General features: G+C 43.3%; 1 protein-coding gene and 1 long non-coding RNA gene across 4 annotated transcripts in view; one reads left to right on the forward strand and one right to left on the reverse strand.

Annotated features, from left to right (window-relative positions):
* Positions 1-5903: 5903 nt before the first annotated feature.
* SUSD1 (sushi domain containing 1) overlaps positions 5904-21982 on the reverse strand; it is a 165543-nt gene continuing 149464 nt past the window's right edge. For all 3 annotated transcript variants that reach the window (XR_007401010.1, XR_007401008.1, XR_007401005.1), the window contains one exon: positions 5904-6260. The gene's annotated coding sequence lies outside the window, so the exon portion shown is untranslated. The remainder of the gene's footprint in view (positions 6261-21982) is intronic.
* LOC125752169 (uncharacterized) lies at positions 18626-21931 on the forward strand. The gene is made up of 3 exons (XR_007401025.1): positions 18626-18740; positions 20793-20944; positions 21725-21931. It is a non-coding gene; the product is annotated as an uncharacterized LOC125752169 (long non-coding RNA).

The following is a 21982-nucleotide window of genomic DNA, read 5'->3' on the forward strand; positions in this document are numbered from 1 at the left end:
GCCCTATTGGTAGGGTACCTTGCTGTTGAAAGAATCAGTGGTTCCTTCTTCCTCAAAGGGGTGTGAGGATAGAGGAAGAAGAGGAGCACTCCTTTCTCAAAAAGGTGTCAACCTTGTACTTCTCAGTCCTCCCCTTGTATTGACCTGGGGTTGGGAAACTGTGGTTCGGGTCAGAAAGTCATCTGTGAGGTGTCTGACCCCAACTTCTGGATGCTTTTGAACTTTGAATACATGGTGTTTAGCTCCATTTATTCTCCTTATTAGCCAGAGTTCCAAAAACAATCAGAAAAATGCCACTTGGTACCTTGTTATGTAAGGATGATGATTCTATTAAATTAAAATATATCTTGTATAAAAGAGTTGCTTTCATTTAATAATACTTTTTAATTTAATTTTATTTATTTTATTATTTTAAAGATTTTATTTATTTATTCATGAGAGACACACAGAGAGAGAGAGAGGCACAGACACAAGCAGAGGGAGAGGGAGAAACAGGCTCCATGCAGGGAGCCCGATGGGGGACTCGATCCCGGTCTCCAGGATCATGCCCTGGGCCAAAGGCGGCACTAAACTGCTGAGCCACCCAGGCTGCCCAATAATACTTTTTATAAACAAAGAATAATAATAATGTGTTAATGTTTAATGACAGAGATTTAAATAAAACCCACCCCAAAGAAATCAAGACGATCAAAATAATAAAGATCAAGGTGGAAACTAATTAAGAAACAAAATTGGACAGAACAGATGAGTAAATCCTTGAGCTGTTTCTTTGGGTTATCTAGTTATTTAAAAATAATACTAAGGCAACACAAATAATAAGATTTACCCTGAATTTTAAAGAGGATTTGTTTAGTGACATGAAGATTTAGAAATCATCAACAAATGCCCTAAATTTCTGTATGCTGATGAATATGAAGACCCCAGTGAAATACACAATCCACACTCTGCCAAGCTCCCTGCCACCCCCTGCACCCCATCACACCCCAAGGCCTCACTCCTCACTCCAACAGCCCTGAAGCAGTGGAGTTTCCTAAGAACAAGGTCATTGGCCCTTAAGGCTTGGCAAGACTTTCCAACCCCTTTCTCTAATAATGCAAAACAATTGAGTCACACTACAAACCTCAAGGCACCACACCCATTCCTTTCAAGTAGTGTTGACCTTGTCTCTTTGCAGGCTGACCCACAGTCCCCTGGTTAGCATTGCAAAAAGCCTGACTACAAAATAAGCTGGGAGAACCTGGAGACTAAAGGGCATAGAGTCCACTGTTTGACTTGGAAAATACTGAACTAAAGACTGTTAAAGCAAAGGGGGGGGGGGGGGGTTGGGAAGATCATAAATATTCCGTGGGAAAAAGTTAAACAATTTTGCACCAGGCTTTTCAGTTCAATGCCTTACCTAGCCCCATCTTTTCTGGTTTAGTTGTATAAATGTCTGATGTTGTCTTTTCTGTAAATTGGATGTAATCACTTATCTCACAGAATTCTTAGAAGGAATAAGGCTGCATATGCAGAAGTACTTTGCAAAGAACAATACTTGATATGATGATAGTGCATGGAGAGGAGTTTCACTGCTCAGTAAGGGATGAGAGAGGACAACACACACTTCGAATCTGTTCTAGGGCAATCATGACAGTCAGCTTTCAAATGCAGCTGTCCGCCTTGGTGTCTTCCAACCCGCTTGGAGCTGCCAGTGGGCTGCTATGAGGTTAAAGACCCTTTATAAGTCAGAAGGTCCAGCTGCCCCAGCCAAGGAGGGGGAAGTAGCATGCTTTCAGACCCCAGTAGTCCCACCAGGGTTAGGGCAACCCTAGACCCTATCTCCTCCTCTTAAGCACCCAAATTTCTTGATCACCAAGGCCTTTGGGTAAGAGCTAGAGTGGGAGTACAGATCTAGAGAACTGACTTTTCACTGTGAAATAAGTATTTGAAAACCCCACCAGGACCCAGACCCATGTGGAGAAACATAGAGTAGATGAGGCCATTGGAGATGGCTCAGCCCGAATGGGACTAGGGGCTCATTGATTGGTCTGTATGTTGGTGTGTGATGGAAACACACTCCTCTGTCTTTCCTAGCAAATATTTAGTAAAATCCACATTGATCATGAATGTTTTGTTAAATGGATCTTCTTTAGGAAAGAGTGCAAAGAGACCTTGAGTCTGGTGTTGTGAGTAGCAAGATCAGAGGCTGCACTTGGAAGATAGAAATTCCTGAAATAGACAGTAATATACATCTTAATAGTCCAAATGAAAAATTTTAAGAGTTTCTGACTGACCCAACTTGGGGCAGGAATGACTGTTTGGATTAATAAACTATGGCCAAGTGGGTACAGCCAAGTAGTATTGACATAATAACTAGAGGTCTTGTGAATCAGGGGCTATGGCCAGGAAGAGACGCTTTGCGAGCTGGGCAGGTGCTACAAGAGGAGCTGCCACGAGAATGCACACCACAATGTGAAAACAACGTATCTCTGGGGGTGAGATTGTGGGTGTCTTTTAGTTTCAGTTTGTGTCATTCAAGGATGGGTTAGCTGCAAGAAATAGAAACACAAGGGGCACCTGGGTGGCTCAGTGGTGATCCCGGGGTCCTGGGATCGAGTCCCGCATTGGGCTCCCCACAGGGAGCCTGCTTCTCCCTCTGCCTGTCTCTGCCTCTCTTTGTGTCTCTCATGAGTAAATAAATAAAATCTTTAAAAAAGAAATAGAAACACAACTCTAACCTTCTGAGGGAGAAAGTGAAAAATCATGAAAAGGCTAACATAAGTGCACTGAGAGTAGGGTACAAATGGTCTCAAGAACAGCCAGAAACAGAATCTTGGACACATTGCCAGGACCATCTCTCACTTCCAGTCCTCTCTGAACGTCAGTTTACCTCCCCCCAGATTTTTCCACACAATGGGAGACATGGCTGCAGGAGGCTCCCCAGCCTGGCCCAGGCTGGCTCCCCAGCCTCTTTCTCTACAAGATGAGACTGATATTTACTCTGTCTGGTTCCAAATTTTAAAATCCCAGAGAAGATGAACTTAACTCAGGCAGGAATCTCGACCGCCTTGTTCCCCATTCTATCCACACTACCTGGCACGTGGGAGAGCCCAAGTCCATGTGTTAAACAAATAGCGGAGGTGAGGGAAATGGAGGGAACTTTGTGAAAGATGACTCCCGAGCTTGGTGACCAATGGGGAGGTGATACCACCAACTCAACCAGGCTTTGGAAGAGTAACAGCCAGAGCACTGCTTAGCAGTGAAGAATGTGAACATCAGATTTAGACGGTCTGGATTGGAAAATCCAGCTCTACCACTGACCAGCTGTGTGACCGGGCAAGTTATTTCCACCTTCAGAACCTCACCGGCTCCATCCCACAAAAATGGAGCTTATTTTAAATATTTTTTAAAATTTTTATTTATTTATGATAGTCACAGAGAGAGAGAGAGAGAGAGAGAGAGAGAGGCAGAGACACAGGCAGAGGGAGAAGCAGGCTCCATGCACCGGGAGCCCGACGTGGGATTCGATCCCGGGTCTCCAGGATCGCGCCCTGGGCCAAAGGCAGGCGCCAAACCGCTGCGCCACCCAGGGATCCCAAAAATGGAGCTTATTTTAACACCCAATTTCTAGGGCTCCTTGTGAAAGTTAAATAAAGTACACTGTACAGGGTGCTCAATATGACTCATAGTATTATATTCTTCTTTCAACCCCACTGCATTATGCTTTTAAATTGACTTTCACTATCTTCATGGTTGGAACTGATTATTCTCTAATAGGAGCATTAAGTTTCACGCTTCACCATTCCTGCCCCTTGATCAGGCTGTTTCTCCAGTCAACAGACAGGAATGTGTGCTCCACCATACATATCTCAATGGGGAAAAAAAAAACACTGGAGCCCCCACTTTTGTTAGGGTCCTGGTCATAACAGAGCCTATGCTGTAAGAAGTGTTTGTATGTTGCAGAAGAATGTCACCAGGAATGCTCTTGGCAGCTTGCCAGGCAGCAGAATCCAGAAGCAGGTGACAGTCGTGTTCAGAGAGCGCAGGCCTCGCCCAGCAAAATCTGAGACAGTGTGAGGACAACCACATGGCCGTGCTCGCTCATTATTGCTACCATACCTACACGTGGGGAAATCCAAAGGCTTTGACCTCTCTCTATAAACCTTACGGTTGAAAGACTTTTCCCCTCTTGGTTTTTAGGTATCAGCTAAGGATTGGAATACATCCTTCACCTGAACACTTAAGTTTATGTGGTCTTTTGATACGGTCTTTTAAATTTCTCCATATATAAGGACTATGGCTTTTGGGTCACCCCCGCCTTCTAGATAGGTAATGCTTTGAAGGTAAGTAAGTAGAACCCAGAATAAGAAGGAAATTTTGTGGGTTTTACTTTTTATTAGTAGAAGAAATTTTAATATTTTATGTAAAGGCCTTAATTTTTATAACATCCTCAAATATGTTGGGGCAAATTATATTTTCCAAAGATGGCTACTTCGATATATACCCCAACTCACATACTCTGATTATAAAGAAAAGTCCAAATAACTAGTTTCATTCAAAAGATACTGATTGTGTCTCAGTAACTACTGACGCCTATGTCCTGACCCAAAATTCAGACCTCAACACTTGACTTAAAGTCATGTTAGATCCTACTCTGCATTCGAGTAATGTTAAAAGCCCAGGATGTAGAATTAGATTTCCTGGGCTTGATTCTTCATTTACTACTAATTATATGACCTTGGATGAGGGACTTAACTTTCCCGTGCCTCTATTTCTTTATCCAGAAATGGGAATAATAACTGTTCCTAACTCATAGAGTTGTCGCTAGTAAGTTAATACACATAAATATCTTAGAATTGTTTTTGCAAACGAATCATACACTTATATATGTTAGCTGATATTATTATTCTGGGTGTTCTTGCTCAAGTGGCTGATATAGAAGGAAGGAAAAGGAAGAAATAGAGAAGTATTGTGATCCAAGCCCCAACTTTACTTCTTCTATCAGGTTAATAAATGAAGGCAAGGAGTCATCTGTTGACTCTACTGCTGGCTGCTCTGTTGGGCACTTCTTGGGCAACTATGTCCTAACATGCTGTGACGGGACTGGGCTGGGGCTGACTTGACCCACATACTTTCTGGAAGCTGAGGTTTGGGGGTAGATGCGTGTGTGTGTGTGTGTGTGTGTGTGTGTGTGTAGGGGAAGATGGAGACATCCGGGCACTGCAATGAAAGCCAACCTTAAGGAGAGAAAGGACCAAATTCAGGATATTGGCTGCCCCAGGAACTAAGTACATGTTTTATCATCTCTCCCAAGTCTGGGCCCCGCCTACCCTCAGTCTTAACACTGGAGGGAGAGAAAGAGTAAGGCAAAGCCTATAGAGTAACTTGTGCTGAGGCCCAAGCTGAGGCCTGATTCTAGGCAGGGAGTGCACTTTGGAAGAGAGGAGAGAAAAGGCGGGAATGTGCTTTGAGCTCCGCAACCTTCCTGCTCCAATCAGTGAGGGAGAGCCGGGGGCCTGCCTCCTCCGTGTCCAGCTGAGTTGTGTTCTTCATGACTTACCAGACTTCCCATGCTTATCCTGCTCCCTGAACTCTGAGCACCATGACATACGGAGACTGTCCCATGGTCGAATGCTTAGGCTGGGTTCTGTGCTAAAACTACAACAGTTGGGGGTGCGATGAGGGGCAAAGGGGTGTGGGGAAGAGAAGCAAGATAATTCCTTGAATGCTTACTAAAAGTCAGGAAAAGAGCTGGGCCCTTTCCTGTGATCTCATACAACCTTCAAAAATGACTCTGAGGGGCCCCTGGGTGGCCCCGTCAGTTAAATGTCAGGTTCTTGATCTTGACACTCAGGTCTTGATCTTGGGGTCATGAGTTCAAGACCCACATCCCAAAAAGACCCAAAAAGAAAAAGACTCTGAGCTTAATATTTCTATTTATTTTCAGGCAAAATGGAAACTGAAGTTCAGTTGTTAGAACTAGAATTTGAATCCAGTGCTGATTCCAAGGTTCAGGATCTTCTGAGTCAGCCAGAAAAAAAAAAAAAAAAAAAGAGGGAAAATAGGACAGCTGATGCCAAAGCAGGACTTGAGATTCACAATAACAGGATACGCTGAGCACAGCAGAGCTCGCTGGTTATCAAACTCATCAGTCACCTGCTCTCATCCCGCCTGTTTACAAGTCAGGAAATGAAGTGGGGATGGCAAATGTGAGGAGAAACTTGACAAGCCAGCCAACTCTAGAGCTTTCCCTCAGCAGCATGGTTCTCTCGTTTTGTTATCTGCAGGAAAGATGAAATGTCAAGGCTGAAGAAGGTTGCTCGATAAGGGCGTAGGCCACGTCTCCCGCACAGACTGTAGGCACAGTGAGAGAAATCACAGATGTTGGCTGAGCCATGGTAAGCAGAACCCCTGGGGCACCAGCAGCTTCCTGCCCCAGCCAGCCCCTCCCTTTCTGATTCAAGGGCTCCCATGGGCTCACAGACGCAGTAGGATTTAGCAGACTCTACGGGTTCAAACCTTGGTTCCACTGGGTCCCCTCATAGGGTTGTTGTGAGAAATACAATAAGACAACATCTGGAGGGTCATGTTCACTCACTTCTCTTGCCAAGGGTAATTCTAGACGATCCAAATGGTTACAGGGTCCTGCTAGCTCAAAGCCTTAAATATTGCTAAGTCAGCCTCCTTCTGCAGCCTCAGTTCAAGCTACCAGAATGCTCCACCAAAACATCCAATCTGACTTCATCACAGTCACAGAGAAATGGATTTGAAGGTGGGGGGGGGGGGGTGTATCATTTAGTTTCCTACCTATGTTCTACTCTAAAGGTATGTGTGCTGCAGGGTACCGTTAGCTGACACAGTTTAGAAATCTTCTGGTTATCTTGCGAAATAGCACATTCTGTACACTATCTTAGAGGCCTGGGTGGTTTCCAGTCACTTTGGTGGTAAGAGTCCTTTCCATTTTACAGTTCCTTATCTAATAGTCACAACTGACCATGAAAGCGTCCACGGCCTACGTGGCTCGGCTCAGTAGCAGTGGTTCCTCTTCTGGAGAAAAACCCAGATATTTATATTTTAAGACCATTAATGACAGGTAGTACACTTGCAGTGTTGTGCAACCTCCACTACTGTCTAGTTGCTGATTATTTTTATCATCCCAATAGGAAACCTCAAATCCATTAAGCAACCACTCCTCATTCTCCCCTCCTCCTAGACTGGCAACCACCAATCTATTCTGACTTTATGGATTTGCCTATTCTGGATATCATAGAAATGGAATTATACAGATAATGTATCTTTAAGAGCTAAGGCTAACCTAGCAGACTGAGGGGTGCTGGACTGAGAGGCCTTCAGGCCAATCAGAGATCCCCAGGCTCACTGATGCATTGAGGTCTGATTCATCTTGACTGACCCAATGAGTGACTTTCTTAGATGAGGAAAGATATTTGACTAGGCTGCTTTTTTAGTGATTCTATGGGTTGAAATCCCATCTTCCCTCTTCTCTGGGCCTATCCTGACCCAACTTGGTCTTGCACATCAAAGCCAAAAGCTCCAGTACTGTGGTGGGGCCATTCTGCTATAAGGATTGAGCTCTCTTATGCTATTTTTAATAAAGATTTTATTTATTAATTATTTATTTGAGAGAGCAAGATAGTGTGCACAAGAGAGCACCAGGTGGTGGGGGCAGAAAGAGAAGCCAACCCACTGAGCAGGGAGCCCAACATGAGGCTCCATCCCAGGACCCCAGTATCATGACCTGACCTGAAAGCAGATGCTTCACTTCACCACCCAAGGGCTCCTCTCTGAGGCTATTTGAAGCCAAAGAAGTAGATGCAACTTCTTGAGAAATGAGTATTAGATGAGAAAAGGTTATAGGACAGAGCTGTAAAGAACTCCAACAGAACCGACTGGATGGAGGAGTCATTGACAAGAAGGCTAAGAAAAAGTGATCAGAAACTTAAGAAAAAACCCAGGATTGTGAGACATCACAGAGGCCAGTGAAAGCATGTTTCAAGAAAAGGAGAGGTGCCAACAGAGATCAAACAAGCTGAGGGTGAATAGGCCAGCTTCACGAGAGCAGCTCCAGTGGAGGCTAGGTTGCTGTGGGTTGCAGGTGGAATGGAATGGAGGTGAGGGGGGTGGAGACATGAGGGTCAATGTCAAGAAGTCCAGTTAAAAGAAGAGAAGAGAAGTGGGTTGATTCTAAAGAAGGCCATAGGGTCTTAGGAGGGTTGTTTAGGGGGTTTGTTTTGGGGCATGGAGAAAAAGAACATATTTTAAGGCTGATAGGGAGTCTCCCATCAAGGAGAGATTTGATGGGCTGGAGGGGGGACAACCACGTATTATGGTCCTTCAGAAGGCAGAAGATGGAGCAGAACAAAGTTTTCCTGAGAGTGGATTTGCCTCAGCCATGAGAGTCTGGGCAGAAGACCACCAGGTACACAGTCTGTCAAACACGTAAGAAGCAGGGAGACCCGGGTAGTGACAGTGCGGGCACAGAAAATGGAAGGCTCCTCCCTGGACTGGTCTGTCCTCACATCAAAATGACTTCCCATAAGTGGTCTTAGACCAGGAACTGGTGCCGAGCCAGCCTGGCTCCTGTCAACATACCTCCCTCAGGACTCCCTCCCAGCTGTCCCACAGGCAGACAAAGCCTCTATTTGAGAGTCGTTCATTGTGTAAAGGGATAGTAATGAGTGGAAAAGGTGGATTAGAGCAGGTGCCAGAGAACAGAATTCCTGATTCCCTAAACTCTGATTCCCACCCCCTTTTGACAGATGCAATGCCCCTTAGCTGGAGCAGGCTCTGAGGATTAGACCAACCACATGGATGAAGGAAATGATCAAAATAAGTACACAGAGCATGTTTCACGGGAAGAAGTACAAACAATATCTTGGTTATTTAAAATAAATAAATCAAGAGGATTTGGAATCTTTAATTATCCTATCTCTGCAGGATGTACATCCTGAGATTTGTTTGTCCTCTCCGGGACAGTTGGCTCCATTTCCAATGAGATTACAAAAGCCCCAAAAGCCAGGGCCCAACTGGAGCAGAGAAGTCTCCTGCAAAGTCACGTGATCCTTCATGGCACTGGTGACCAGGCATCCGAGGCCAGATCCCCCTCCCCCAGAAAGCCCCAAGGGTGGGCTGCACACCAGTCTGCAGCACCAGCAAAGCATTGGGGCCTCTGCCCTCCACCTCACCCTGGCATTCCGGTTTCACCCATCGAATCCAATCCAAGCTCTCCTCTCTTCCCCTCCTGGGCATTCCCAGCACAACAATGATCATGTGAGGGGTGAGGTGGGGATCAAAGGAATACTACAGATTCTCAGGATGAGTCACAACTCTCCTGAAGAAAGAGGAAATGTTGGTGTCAAGTGCCTGTTTCCTAAACCAGGGCCTTATCTTGCCCCCAGGTTGATCGCCACAGATAATGCAAGTCAGTGATTTCACCAACTGCACTCCAGGCTCAGAGTTGGACTGCAAAGGGTACTGAGAGCACGGATTCCTAAAAAGCACTTTTATGGCACGATCATATTTAATTCTCACATCTCTGGAGGCACAGACGGGATTACCAGAATATTTTGGATGATGAAACTAAAGCCCAACAGTGTTGATGATATGTCCGTGGTTGTACAGGCTAGTAGAGGAGTCAGAATTTGAACCTGGATCAAGCTGATTCCTGTCCGATCCGGTTTAGCTGCCCAAGACTCAGCCCCTGGACTCAAGGAAACGAACAAGGAATGTAGGCAAATTACCATGATGTGATTGTGCATCAGAACCCAGTAGTGAGGGGTTCTGGGTGGCTCAGATGGTTAAGTGTCTGTCTTCAGCTCAGGCCATGGTTTCCAGGTCTTGGGATCAAGGCCCACATTAGGCTTCCTGTTCATCTGGGAGTCTGCTTCTCCCTCTCCCTCTGCCCCTCTTCCCTGCTCATGTGCTCTCTCTCTTTGTCTCTCTTTCTCTCAAATAAATAAAATTAAGAAAGGAAGAAAGAAGAAGAAGAAGAAGAAGAAGAAGAAGAAGAAGAAGAAGAAGAAGAAGAAGAAGAAGAAGGAGGAGGAGGAGGAGGAGGAGGAGGAGGAGGAGGATGGAGGAGGAGGGGAGGAGGGGGAGGAGGAGGGGAGGAAGAAGAGGAGGAGGAAGAGGAGGAGGAGGAAGAGGAGGAGGAGGAGAAAAGAAAGAAAGAAAGAAAGAAAGAAAGAAAGAAAGAAAGAAAGAAAGAAAGAAAGAAAGAAAGAAAGAAGAAAGGAAGAAAGAAGAAAGAAGAAAAAGAAAAGAAGAATTATCCCGTAGGAATTGAGAGAATGGAGAAAAACACAATCTTAACTTTTTAATCTAAGAAATATGGTACAACTGTCTAAGGAGAAACCAATCAGGATACCTGGAAGCAAATTTGTTTTTGAAAAATCTTGTCAGGTGGATTTGTAAGTTGAAAAAACAAAGTAAGACTTCCAGGAGTGGAGGGGAAGTCAAACATATAAGTTGGGACCTAATGGGAAGCTTTGGATATGCAGAGATAGGGGAGACCCAGGGATGTTACTCCCAGAACAGATTCGATAAAACAACAGCTACAATTATCAAACAGAAGTCTTAGAAGCTGAAGCATGATAGGAATGAATCTGTAACTCAAACCTGGATGTGCAAAAAAGGGCAACATTGCTGTATTTGCTTAATATAAAATCAGGGTATGTATGACACTGAGCCCCCGTTCCCTTTAGCTGGCAGGATTTAATTTAATTTCAAAGATTGAGAGGGTTCTCTTCGCCTCTCACCTCCCGCTGCCTTCGCCACTCCAAGAGTTAATGATTGGGAGTTGGGATGTGAAGCCAAACACTCAGGAGGCATCTCTGTCATCGAGGGCCAGCAACTTTTTTTTCTGCAAAGGACCAGGTAGTAAATATTTCAGGTTTGGTGGGCCCGATGGGTCTCTGTCATAACTACTAAACTCCACCATTATTGCTTGAAAGCAGCCGCAGACAATAATAGGCAACCATTCTTAGCTAACAGGTCACACAAAAACAGATGGTGGGCCAGATTTAGACGCAAGGACCAACCCCTTATCAACATGATGTCTAGCAAGATCCCCATAGGCCAACCTTACGTAGGTCCTTGAAGTTGGGTGGCTCTTTGCCAGGGCTGAGAGCCCTGGTCCCCAGAATCCAGGAGGACTTTCCTGTACTTACCATGGAGTTGGTGCCTCTGGGTGGCCTGTCATCTTCCTGAGGTTCTGTGGAGGATGGACCCCAGAGCACCATGACAGGTATCCCCTGCTTTTCGAAAGGTCATATTAGGCCATTTTGCTTTTATGAAAGACCTCCCTTAGTACCTTTTTATCTAAAGCAGGACTTTCAAATTTCGTGCATAAAGGCAAAAAGCAAAAATAGTGTTCAGTGTTTGTGTTGCAGGGGAGCCTGTATAGAGGCAGTGCACACTCTGAGCAGTGAGCGGCCTGGCCAAGCTCCTTCCCCAGGAGGATCTCAGCATGGGGGGGGGGGAAGGGGGGGATACAGAGCTCTGGGCTGCGGCTGGGAGCAACTGTGCTTGGTCTCCATTTACTCTGTGCATCCATTAGCAAGAGGGGCCTCAGGTATCAGAAAAGCCTAAGAGTGATTATTTTGGGGGTCCAGGAATGCTCAAAAGTGTTTTCCTATAAATTCACGGTAATACTTCTTCCCTTTACCCCATTTCAGCTTTGGAAAGTTTTCATGGGAACGCCCTACTTTTGGATAGCGGGGGAACCTGTACTTACAAAAACTGCAGACATCTGTTCCTTCTCTTGGGGAAAAGTCTTTGCACTTTCACTCCTGGAAACTTTACCCCTCAAACCCACTCTCAGTTCCTTTCCCTCAAATCATATATACTCAAATCCCCCAGGAGAAAGGGGAGAAAGTCAGGAAGGGAGATGGCCTGCCCTTCTTCTCTAGGCCCTGGGGCAAGGGAGCTTGAAGACTTGGACACCTGCTGAAATGCTGAGTAATATACAAAGAAAACAAAGACAACCACTTCCTTCAATAGATTATCTTGTCCAGTACCAGAACTTTCTACCCCAGAGCAAGTTCAGGCTTCAACATTCCAAACTTACGAGTCCAGACTGTCCCTTCACACCTCAATGGGTCCTGGTGTCAGATGTCCTCAGAAAACCTCCAAAGGGAGGTCAGAGTTCTGGTGACAAGGAAGGGAAGTACATGATTCAGTCTTTTCTGGGACACCAGGCTCCAATGAGGATGACTCACAGTCTTGGCTTGTAAGCAACTTTGCTAATCACTTTGACAAACCACTGTTCCCTACCAGCTGCCACTCCAGGAGGACTCCCAGCATATCTGTGGTATGAAGAACACCTACCAGCCACTTTCCACTTTCCCCACAAAAGCCTGTTTTGCTTCTGCTTTGGGTGAATTGCTTAAGTCTGTGGACCGTGAGCCGTAACTCCTAGAATGGGAGAACAGATGCCACTTTAGTTGTGAACTTGTCTCCAATCCCCCCAGCCTCAAAAGGCCTCATCCCTCCTGAATTCAAAGCATACACTCAAGAGTGCCTGCTATTCATGTCATCGTTGTACCCTTAGCCTATCTCGGGCCCCCGTTTAGCACTGGCTTCAAGCATGGTTCCTGTGCCACCTGCTCCCCAGTAGGTTGTCCAGGCTTACTGGAAGAGAATATTCTCTACACAAGGCAATTTGAGATAGTAAAAGTCATCCTGGGAAGGTAGAGATTGGGTGGACACAATTGTGCTGGGAAATTGCTCTTATAGAGTCCATGGGAGGCAGGTGTCTATTGCCCAGATTTATTCGCTCAAGTGGAAAATAGAGACCATCATACGGGTTGATTTCTGGCTCCTTTCTGTGCCCTGCACCCGTCAACCTTAGACAATAAGATCACTTTTTAAAAGTTATTTATGTGAGTAATCTCTATACCCAATGTAGGGCTCGAACTCATGACTGTGAGATCAACAGTCACATGTTCTTCTGACCAAGCCAGCCAGTCACCCTAAAGACATCATTTTTTGTACCCACAAACATCACACAGGAAAGACTCAACCAAGCCTTGTAAAGTGGATGAGTTAATGAAACTCACTCTCTGGGGTTTGGCCACATTTTGCCTAATTCTCCCCCACAGCTCTAGAGAAAAAAAAAAATCTAAAATATCTCAGGGGTGCCTGACTGGCTCATTTGATAGAGCATGTGACTCTTGATCTCGGGGTTGTGAGTCCAAGCCCTACAGTGGGTGTAGAGATTACTTAAAGATAAAAAATCTTTTAAAAAGAAATAGCCCTCTCCTTCCACAGAGCTGTACAAAGGCCCCTTGCTTAACTGTACTTCTTGACAAAATGATGCTTACAGTCAAAATGGCTGCCACACATCTGCTCTCAAGAGAAGAAGAAAGGGAAAGGAGAGGCAATGGTCCCAATTGTGCCCTTTATCAGCAAAGTAAAAGATTTCCCAGAAAGTCCCATAGGAGACCTCATTTCAGCCTGATTAACTAGAACTGTTTGCTCTGTCCACCCGGAGCAACAAAGGAGGTTGGGAACCTGAGTGCTTTGCCTCTCTAGAGTCTCATGCAGAGAAGAAGGATCTAGATAAGTATAGGAAGGGTTAAGCTGAAATTCTCCCATAAATAGCTGCACAATTTGGAAAAACAAAAGCACTGAAGAGGAAACTAGCTCTATTCTCTACTGATATATATCATAAAACTACAGGAATATCATCAGGGATACTCTCAAGGGAGAGAGAAAGAATTAGCCCAGAAACAGATCATGATTTTTTTAATTAAAAAGTTTGCTAACCCTTGGGCTAGATGAATGAAGTACCTTTGCTGCTTAGAGAACTGCGACTCCGAATGAGCCGTGGCTCTTGTTGGAGGGAAGTTAATCCAAGAAGATGGGAGCTCTCCATCTGCTGCCCTGATAGGCCAGATCCCCTCCTCCCTTCGAAGCTGGCAAAGCATGAGCAGAGGATGCCCGCCCTAGCATCTAGGTGATGCCACAGGGGCATTTTGAAGATCCTCAGGGCTATGACTTCTATCTCTCCTGAAACGAGGTTGAATTTTCCAAGAAAACTGAGTGGGGACTAGGAACTGTGGGGACCTCACAGAGACTATAGAGGGAAGGAGGAAGAACGAAGCGTTCTTTAAGGAAAAGAGGACTCTGTGTGGAAGACCTTCTTTGTGGAGGTGGTAAGGACTTGCCCCTTATGTTATATAAGAGGAATGAGTCAACTGAAGAAAGTCTCAGTTCGTCCTCTGTAACAGCAAATCTTCTCTTTATTAATAGATCTGTGATTACCCCCTTATGAGCCAGCATGTGTTTGGTCTGTAGGAAAATCATGAGCAGAAAGTTCTCAAGAAGGAGAGAGCAACCATTGTTATGCTACTTTGTTGAGTGCTGGCAGAAATGATCCTGAAAGTTCATCAGCCCTCTTTCATGGATGATGATGATGATGAAAAATTAATACAGTATCTGGCATTTCATGAGCATTTAGTATATGCCAGAAGTAGGGATTGTATGATTTAATCCTCAAAACCACCCTTTGGAGCTCTGCTGTTGCCATCCCCCTACCTTTTATCTTTTTTTTTTTTTTCCTTTTATCTTTTGGATGAGGGAATTAAATATAAGTTAATCATCCAAGGCCAGCCAACCAGCAAGTGGGTAGAGAGACCCCAGAGCTCAAGCCCTAAACCTTACTTGTCCCACCTCCCTTGGCAGAGCCCTTGATCTACCAGCCCAACTGCCAGTAGAGAGGCCTACTAACAGCAGGAGAGAAGGTCCTCCCTGGCATGAGAAAGCCTGAGGCTAAATAGTCTAATTTCCTGACTCCTTTCAGCTCGTAGGTTAATAAGAAATACCTGCATTGTATAAACATGAGGACACCCCTACATACCAGATGCACCCAGAATTGCAGCACTTCGAGTGCTCTGTCGAGAACAGGAGGAATCAGGTGTTTTCTGAATTCCTCATTTTCAGTAAGAAAAGTCAATCTCAGTGAATAATGGTATCTCCTAATTGCATTAATTTGTGTTACTCTATCTTCCACATTTATTGGATATTTCATTGCCTCTTCTAGAATAGCCTCATTGTGTCCTTTCCCATCTAAAATTTGACTTGGTTCTTTTCTATCAATCTGTAGGCGCTCTTTATATATGGGGACATTAAATCTCTATCACGTGTATTACTAGTATTTTTCCCAATCTGCCATGAGTCTTTGACTTTGACTTCATAAAAAAAATTAATGTAGCCAACCATATCTATGTTTTCCTTTATAAATTCGGAGTATTCTGATTTGCTTAAGAATTCTCCCTTCTTCCGGTTTACACTATATTCTCCTAAATTTGCTTTTTATCACATGTAAAACTAATCCGAGATACACTTTTTATATGTGATACATGAGGAATATGTCCACCCCCTTTCCTCATGATGCACAGCCAGACCACTAATGAAATAGATGGATTCTCTTTCTGCTTAATTTGATGTCCAGCTTTGTCCTATATTTACTATCCGCACGCTCTCAAGTTTATTTCTGGACTCAAGTACGTTTCTCTGATCCATGTATAGATTTTTGTGTCAAGTTCAGTATTTTCATCACCATTGCTTCATAGAATTTTAAAAAGTGTTAAGTAGGGGCACCTGGATGGCTCAGTCAGTTGAGCTTCTGACTCTTGATTTTGGCTGAGGTCATGATCTCAGGGTCAAGCTCTGTCCAGCTCCGTGCTCAGCACAGAGTCTGCTTGAGATTCTCTCTCTCTCCTTCTGCCCCTCCTCCTGCTCAAGTTATCTCTCTCTCTCTCTCTCTCAAAATAAATTAAAAAAATAAAAATTAAAGCTAAGAGGTGTTAAGTCACTACAAGTCAAGCAAAATGAAGAATGAGAAGCTACTGGATTTGGATTTGAGTCCCCAAACCTTGATCTCCTTTCTGAGTGCAGTTCCATGCTAGATTTACCGATGTTTGGAAAAGAGTGGAAAGTATAGGTTGTGCTCTTGAAGAATTCAGCAGTGAGAGGATGCGAGAAAGTGGTATGGTGGATTGAAAAAGAAGCAAAGAAAAGGGAAATGTTTTAAAGCCCAGGGAAGATTTGCACGTTTGTGACCCAGAATGAAAGTGCCAGTGAAGGGGATACACATCTACCAAAGAGTTATAATCATCCATAAACTTCTTCCCCAAGAACTAAAATACCTTGATTATCATAAAACAGTGTGAATTAGTTTCAGGCTCTGTATAATATGTATTGCCATGAAGGCTTCCTGGACTCTCAATCCAACATTAAGTGTTATATTTAAAAACATAGGTGAAAAAAAACAGATGGAGGAGATTAAGCGGGACAAACTTCATGTTACAAGAAGTAATGGGGAAAAAAAAGAAGTAATGGGGGTGAAAAGTACAGCATGGGGATACAGTCCAACAATATTGTAGTAATTTTGTATGGTGACAGGTGGTAGCTACACTTAGTGTGGTATTTAGTAATGCATATAAACGTCAAATCACTATGCTGCATCCTGAAACTAATGTAATATTTCATGTCAACTACACTTCAATTATAAATAGATAGATAAATAGATAATAAATATCAGCTACATCCTCCCTATTGGTGAAAACAGATGAAGTTCATTTTTTCCTCTGTAAAATACAATTCTGAGACAGATGCTAGGGGAGGAGGCCAATGGAAGGCACTGGATTCTGAGGCATCACAGGGACTCTGCTTCCTCATAACTAAAGTAGCAGCAGTGGTTTTTACCTGGTTTTTCTTCTGCTCCAAACAAGGAAATAGCTAAAGCTGTGCTCCTACACCCGAGGGCAAAATTCTCCAAACACAGCTGCGCACTAGAATTAGCTGAGGAGCTTTAAAATAAAGTCAATGCCCAAGTGGCACCCTAGGCCAATTAAATCCATCATGTGAGACCTGAGCATGAGTATTTTATTTTAAAGATTTATTTATTTATCTGAGAGAGAGGGAGCATGCAGGAGTGGTGGGAGGGTACAGAGGGAGAAGGAGAAGCAGACTCCCTGCTGAACAGGGAGCCCAACATGGGGCTCTATCCCAGGACCCCAGGGTCTCCTGGGATCATGACCTGAGCCAAAGGCAGATGCTTAACTAATTGAGCCCCCCAGGAGCTCCTGAGCAAAAGTATTTTTTAAAGCTTCCCAGACGATTTCAATGTATAGCAAAGATTATGACCCACTGATCTGAAGTTTCTGAATCGGCCGACAAGGCAATGCTGTTTTCTGAAACCAGTACATGTGAGACTTGGCAGGGTCCAGTGTGAAAAAATAGTAGAGACAGACAACCAACACTCCCTCGTGTGACAGGGCACACCGCTTTACTCAGGCTGTCCTTCAAGGAGAATGCTGGTGATACCCTCAATTGGGGTGCTTTCCAGGGTATTTCTAAGACTAGGCAAGACTCAGAAAGGCACAACAGTATTTGCATATTGGGGTGCTTTGGTCAGTGTGCGGGGGTGGGGAAGGTTAAAATATCACAGGAAATGAAAGAGAAGCTACTCCTGAGATGAAGTTGAATGTGAGAATTTAATTCCTAAGAGCAAGAAAAGAGTCATTCATTGAGGAGTTTTCTAGGAGGTGAACTCATTTCTTTGTCAACTCTCCAGCCGGCTGGCATGCTGTTTAAACCGATGGCCCAGAGGAATTTAAAAATTAACTGTACTATAAATTGTTCTGACATACAAGCACCTAGAACAAACACATATTCACACCCACCCTAAGATCAGAGCAAAACTAAAAATATATTTACTGGGAAACAAAAGGAATCGTATTGAAATTTAGAAAGTAGAACACTAGAGTGTCACCCTGACATCTGAGAAGCAAAAAGAAGTATTTGCTAGTGTTTGATTTTTATTCCCAGGGGTCGTCTGTTTGTGGTCTCTTAACTGGGGAACAGGAAGTTGAGTTTATCATCCAGAAATTCCTCTCAGCATGAGACAAATGTCTGCACTTATGTAACTTTATATTCAAAAAAATTTCCAAGCTCAAGTTGAGAGTACAGAGCCCTGGTGAGAACCCCAGCTCTGGATCATAGGTGACCTTGGATAATGACTTTAACCACACTAAGTCTCAGTTTTGTCATCTTTAAAATAGCGATCATGATGATGATGAGACAGTTGGACACCTACAGCATAAGCTGTTTACAAAGAGCTTAGCTCCATGCCCGGCACGGGGTAAGCATTTGATAGGTCTTGATCACTCTAGTCATATTCTATTCAAAAACTAAAAGACTGAGAAGTGTCCCTGTCTGTCATTATCTGATATGTAAAGATCACACAGAAATAGCTGAAATGTTCTGGCCTTAATAAGAGACACATGGTTTCATTTATAGATGCACTATTCTGAATCTGAATTCTTGATTTTGGTCCTTCAGCTGGGACCACTCTCCCTTCTGAAATAGTCCTCCTGTCTCTTAGCTACCCCAGTGCCCTCTCCAAGTGAGAAACTAAAAATACACTGAGTAAACATAGTACAAACTATCGGTTTATTTTTAAGTTTTCTAGATTCCCTTGGAAATCTAACCATCTCCCATTGGCACATCAACTCACTCTGAGGAACGCAGCCAGATAGAATGCCATCTGGAAGTAATCAAGAGTTCCATGATCTACCACCAGTCTCTAGCTCATGACCTCAGGGCAGTACTGAGGTCACAAGTGAAGGAAATTCCATAGGTTCCCACCAGTATGAGTTCTGGAGGCATGGACAAACTTCTGGAAGAATAAGAAAACACTCCGCCACAAGCACATTGGCCCACCACTGATTGCTAAGGTATGTGGTGTTGCGAGAGAGACTGCCCTGTCAAACACTCCATTTCTTCATTGTTTCCTATCACATTGGGGCAATGTCTGGAGGCAAAGCCTACTTCACAATCACAGAGAACCCTGAATAATCCTGTATGACATAACTGGAAACTAGATGGAAAGAGATTCCTATGTGATCTAAAATGTTATAGGTTAGAGAAAGAAGAAATTCTTGTCAGTTAACAAATACCAATATACTTCTGTTCTAAACAGATAATGCACAAGAGAAAACTAAAGATATCAGAACAGATTTTTAAAGTATTCTAGGGGCACCTGGGTGATGCAGTCGGTTGAGTGCTCAGATTGTGATCTCGGGGTCGTGGGATCAAGACCCACATTGAGCTCTATGCTCAGTGCAGAGTCTGCTTTGGATTCTCTCTCCTTCTCCTTCTGCCCCTCCTGCTTGTGCTCTCCCTCTCTCTCTAAAATAGATAAATAAGTCTTTCTAAAAATTAAAAAACTAAAAGGTTCTAAATAAAGTACTAGTAAATAAAATCTAGGAGTAGATTTAAATAGCAATATAGGGATCCCTGGGTGGTGCAGGGGTTTGGCGCCTGCCTTTGGCCCAGGGCGCGATCCTGGAGACCCGGGATCGAATCCCACATCGGGCTCCCGGTGCATGGAGCCTGCTTCTCCCTCTGCCTGTGTCTCTGCCTCTCTCTCTCTCTCTCTCTGTGACTATCATAAATAAATAAAAATTAAAAAAAAAAGAGTTTAAAAAAAAAAATAAATAAATAAATAGCAATATAGCATGAGTATGAGTGTGTATTCCAATAATGCAAAGATAGCTAAATATTAGGAAATCTACACCAATATTGACCAAAGGGGGAAAAAACATATGATCCTAAGGTAGATATTAACATAACATTTAGTGTCTACCCCTGATAATTGCTCTTTGTGAAATGGGATTCAGTGAATGATTTCCTTAATATCAAGACATATCTTAAACCAAGAGCCGATATCATCCTTGGTGATAATGTCTATGACATTACTTTTATGTGATAGTTATTGCAATTAGACAAGAGAATAAAATAAGAGTTTTAAATATTAGAATGAAGAAGACAGAATTATCATTATTTGCAGATAATACAAAGATTCAGCAGAAAATTATTGAAAAATAAAAGCAAAAGAGAGTCCAAAAAGTTTTCATGATATCTTGATATTCAAAAATCACAAATCTTATAGTGTATTAAAATATAATCCCAAGTCAATCATTTATAAAAATATAAAAACATAAAATACACAAATAAACTTGAATTATATGAAGAAGCAGAAAATGACCAAGAAATATAAAATAATAGGTGACTACGTGAAAAGGCATACCCTGGAATAATATTCAGTATGGTTGTAAAAATACAAATTCTTCCAAAATAATCTAGAAAATCATCTTATTTCTGGTCAAAATCCCAGCATGCTACTTGTGGGAGAGAGCATTTTAAAAAGTATCCCAACTGCATAATAAAATGGTGATATTTCAAAACCATGATTGGCAAAAGATAATCACATCAATAATTGTGCTATTATAACTATGATGAATAGTAGGAGAGACAAATACAGGTTTGGTATGAAGTGTTTTAAATAAAATGTGGGTTCTTGTTTCATTCATTACTCAAATTCCAAATACAACAAACATTGTAAAGTAAAAACTAAAATTATATATATAAAACCTAGAACAAAGACTGCACAAGTATTTCTGTAATCTTGGGTGGAAGATATTTCTAAATACATCCTAAAAACCAGCAATCACAAGATTGATAACCTCGACTGTGACAACGAAAAGTTTCCAATGGCAAAAACAAACAATAGCCTAAAAATAAAGCTGAAAGACAAAGAACAAATGTGGGGAAATATGTGTAATATGAATGACAGACAACCTGCTGCTACCCAAATATAAAGAGCTGGGCAGTTAAGAATAAATCACTCCTCCTTCCAAATAAAACAAAGAACCAATAGTTTCTTCAAAAGAAAGAAAACGAATGTGGTGACTCAAAACACACACAGACCCCTATGTTTATGGCAGGATTATTTACACTAGTCAAGCTATGGAAGCCGCTCAAGTGTCCGTTCCCAGATGACTGGATAAAGAAGATGTGGTGTAGACACACAGTGAAATATTACTGCCATAAAAAGAAGAATGAAATCTTGCCATCTGCAACGATATACCTGGAACTAGTGAGTATTGCACTAAGTGAAATAAGAGAAAAACAAATACGATGTGGGGTTTAAGAAACCAAATGAATGAACAAAGCAAACAAAGTATAAGTTCTGCAGCTGATAAATTTTTTTCTCCTGTCTCTACTGACCTCTGAAGAAGGGAGGAAATACAACCAATGGCAGTTCTTACCACTCACACCTATCACACACCTCCCAAACGCCCATCACACACACGCACACACACACACCACATATGCACACACACCACATATGCACACATGGAACATACACACCATGCACACACACAACACACATATGTACACATGTAACACACACGCATGCACACCTTGGGCAGTTCGTTGAGGAATCACACCTGTGTCCCTGTAGTGTGTTCCTTCTTAGTGTACTGTTCAGCTCTTTCTAAGCTTTTTGTTCTTTCTGAATCCAGAATACTGCCCATGAATGTGCTCGTGGAGGGGACACGTTCAGCCTCCCCTCCAAAGTGGAATCACTGCACAGAGAAGCATCACTGTCCATTTCCTGGTTCAAGTCATGGGAAGGGCTTTCTTCCCTTTGCACAAGGGCTCTGTTTTTGTGAAACAAAGCCCGAGTGTGCAATGAGCTGATTCCACCAGTAGGTTGTCTTGTCTTCGGTTTTGATGGTACTAGGAAACCCCCCACCTTCCCCAGTTGTGCCAGTCTTCAGGGGTGATTTAGCAAGAGGTTCTAATTGTGAGTGACTGCATTAGAGGCCACCATGGACCATAAACTGGCACATAATGACTTGTCTACTCACAGCAACAAAAATCGCACAGAACACAGTCCATGGGTCAGCAGACACTGTGGAAGCCAGCACGGACTCCAGGGCGGTGGCTGCTCCAACGTATTGCCAGTCTCCCCTCGGGGATTGCCATCAGAGCCTGCAGCACATTCTTCTGGTCTTCTGAGCCCACAAGTGAAATCCTTTGTGCATTGCATTCGGTTTTTGGAAATAGGCAAAAGCCAGTTGCCACATTCTCCAATTTATAAAAGAAATGTGCAACTGGTTAAGTTCTA

The sequence above is a fragment of the Canis lupus genome, chromosome 11, assembly GCF_003254725.2.
Source record: "Canis lupus dingo isolate Sandy chromosome 11, ASM325472v2, whole genome shotgun sequence".
In the NCBI taxonomy this organism is placed as follows: Eukaryota; Metazoa; Chordata; class Mammalia; order Carnivora; family Canidae; genus Canis; species Canis lupus.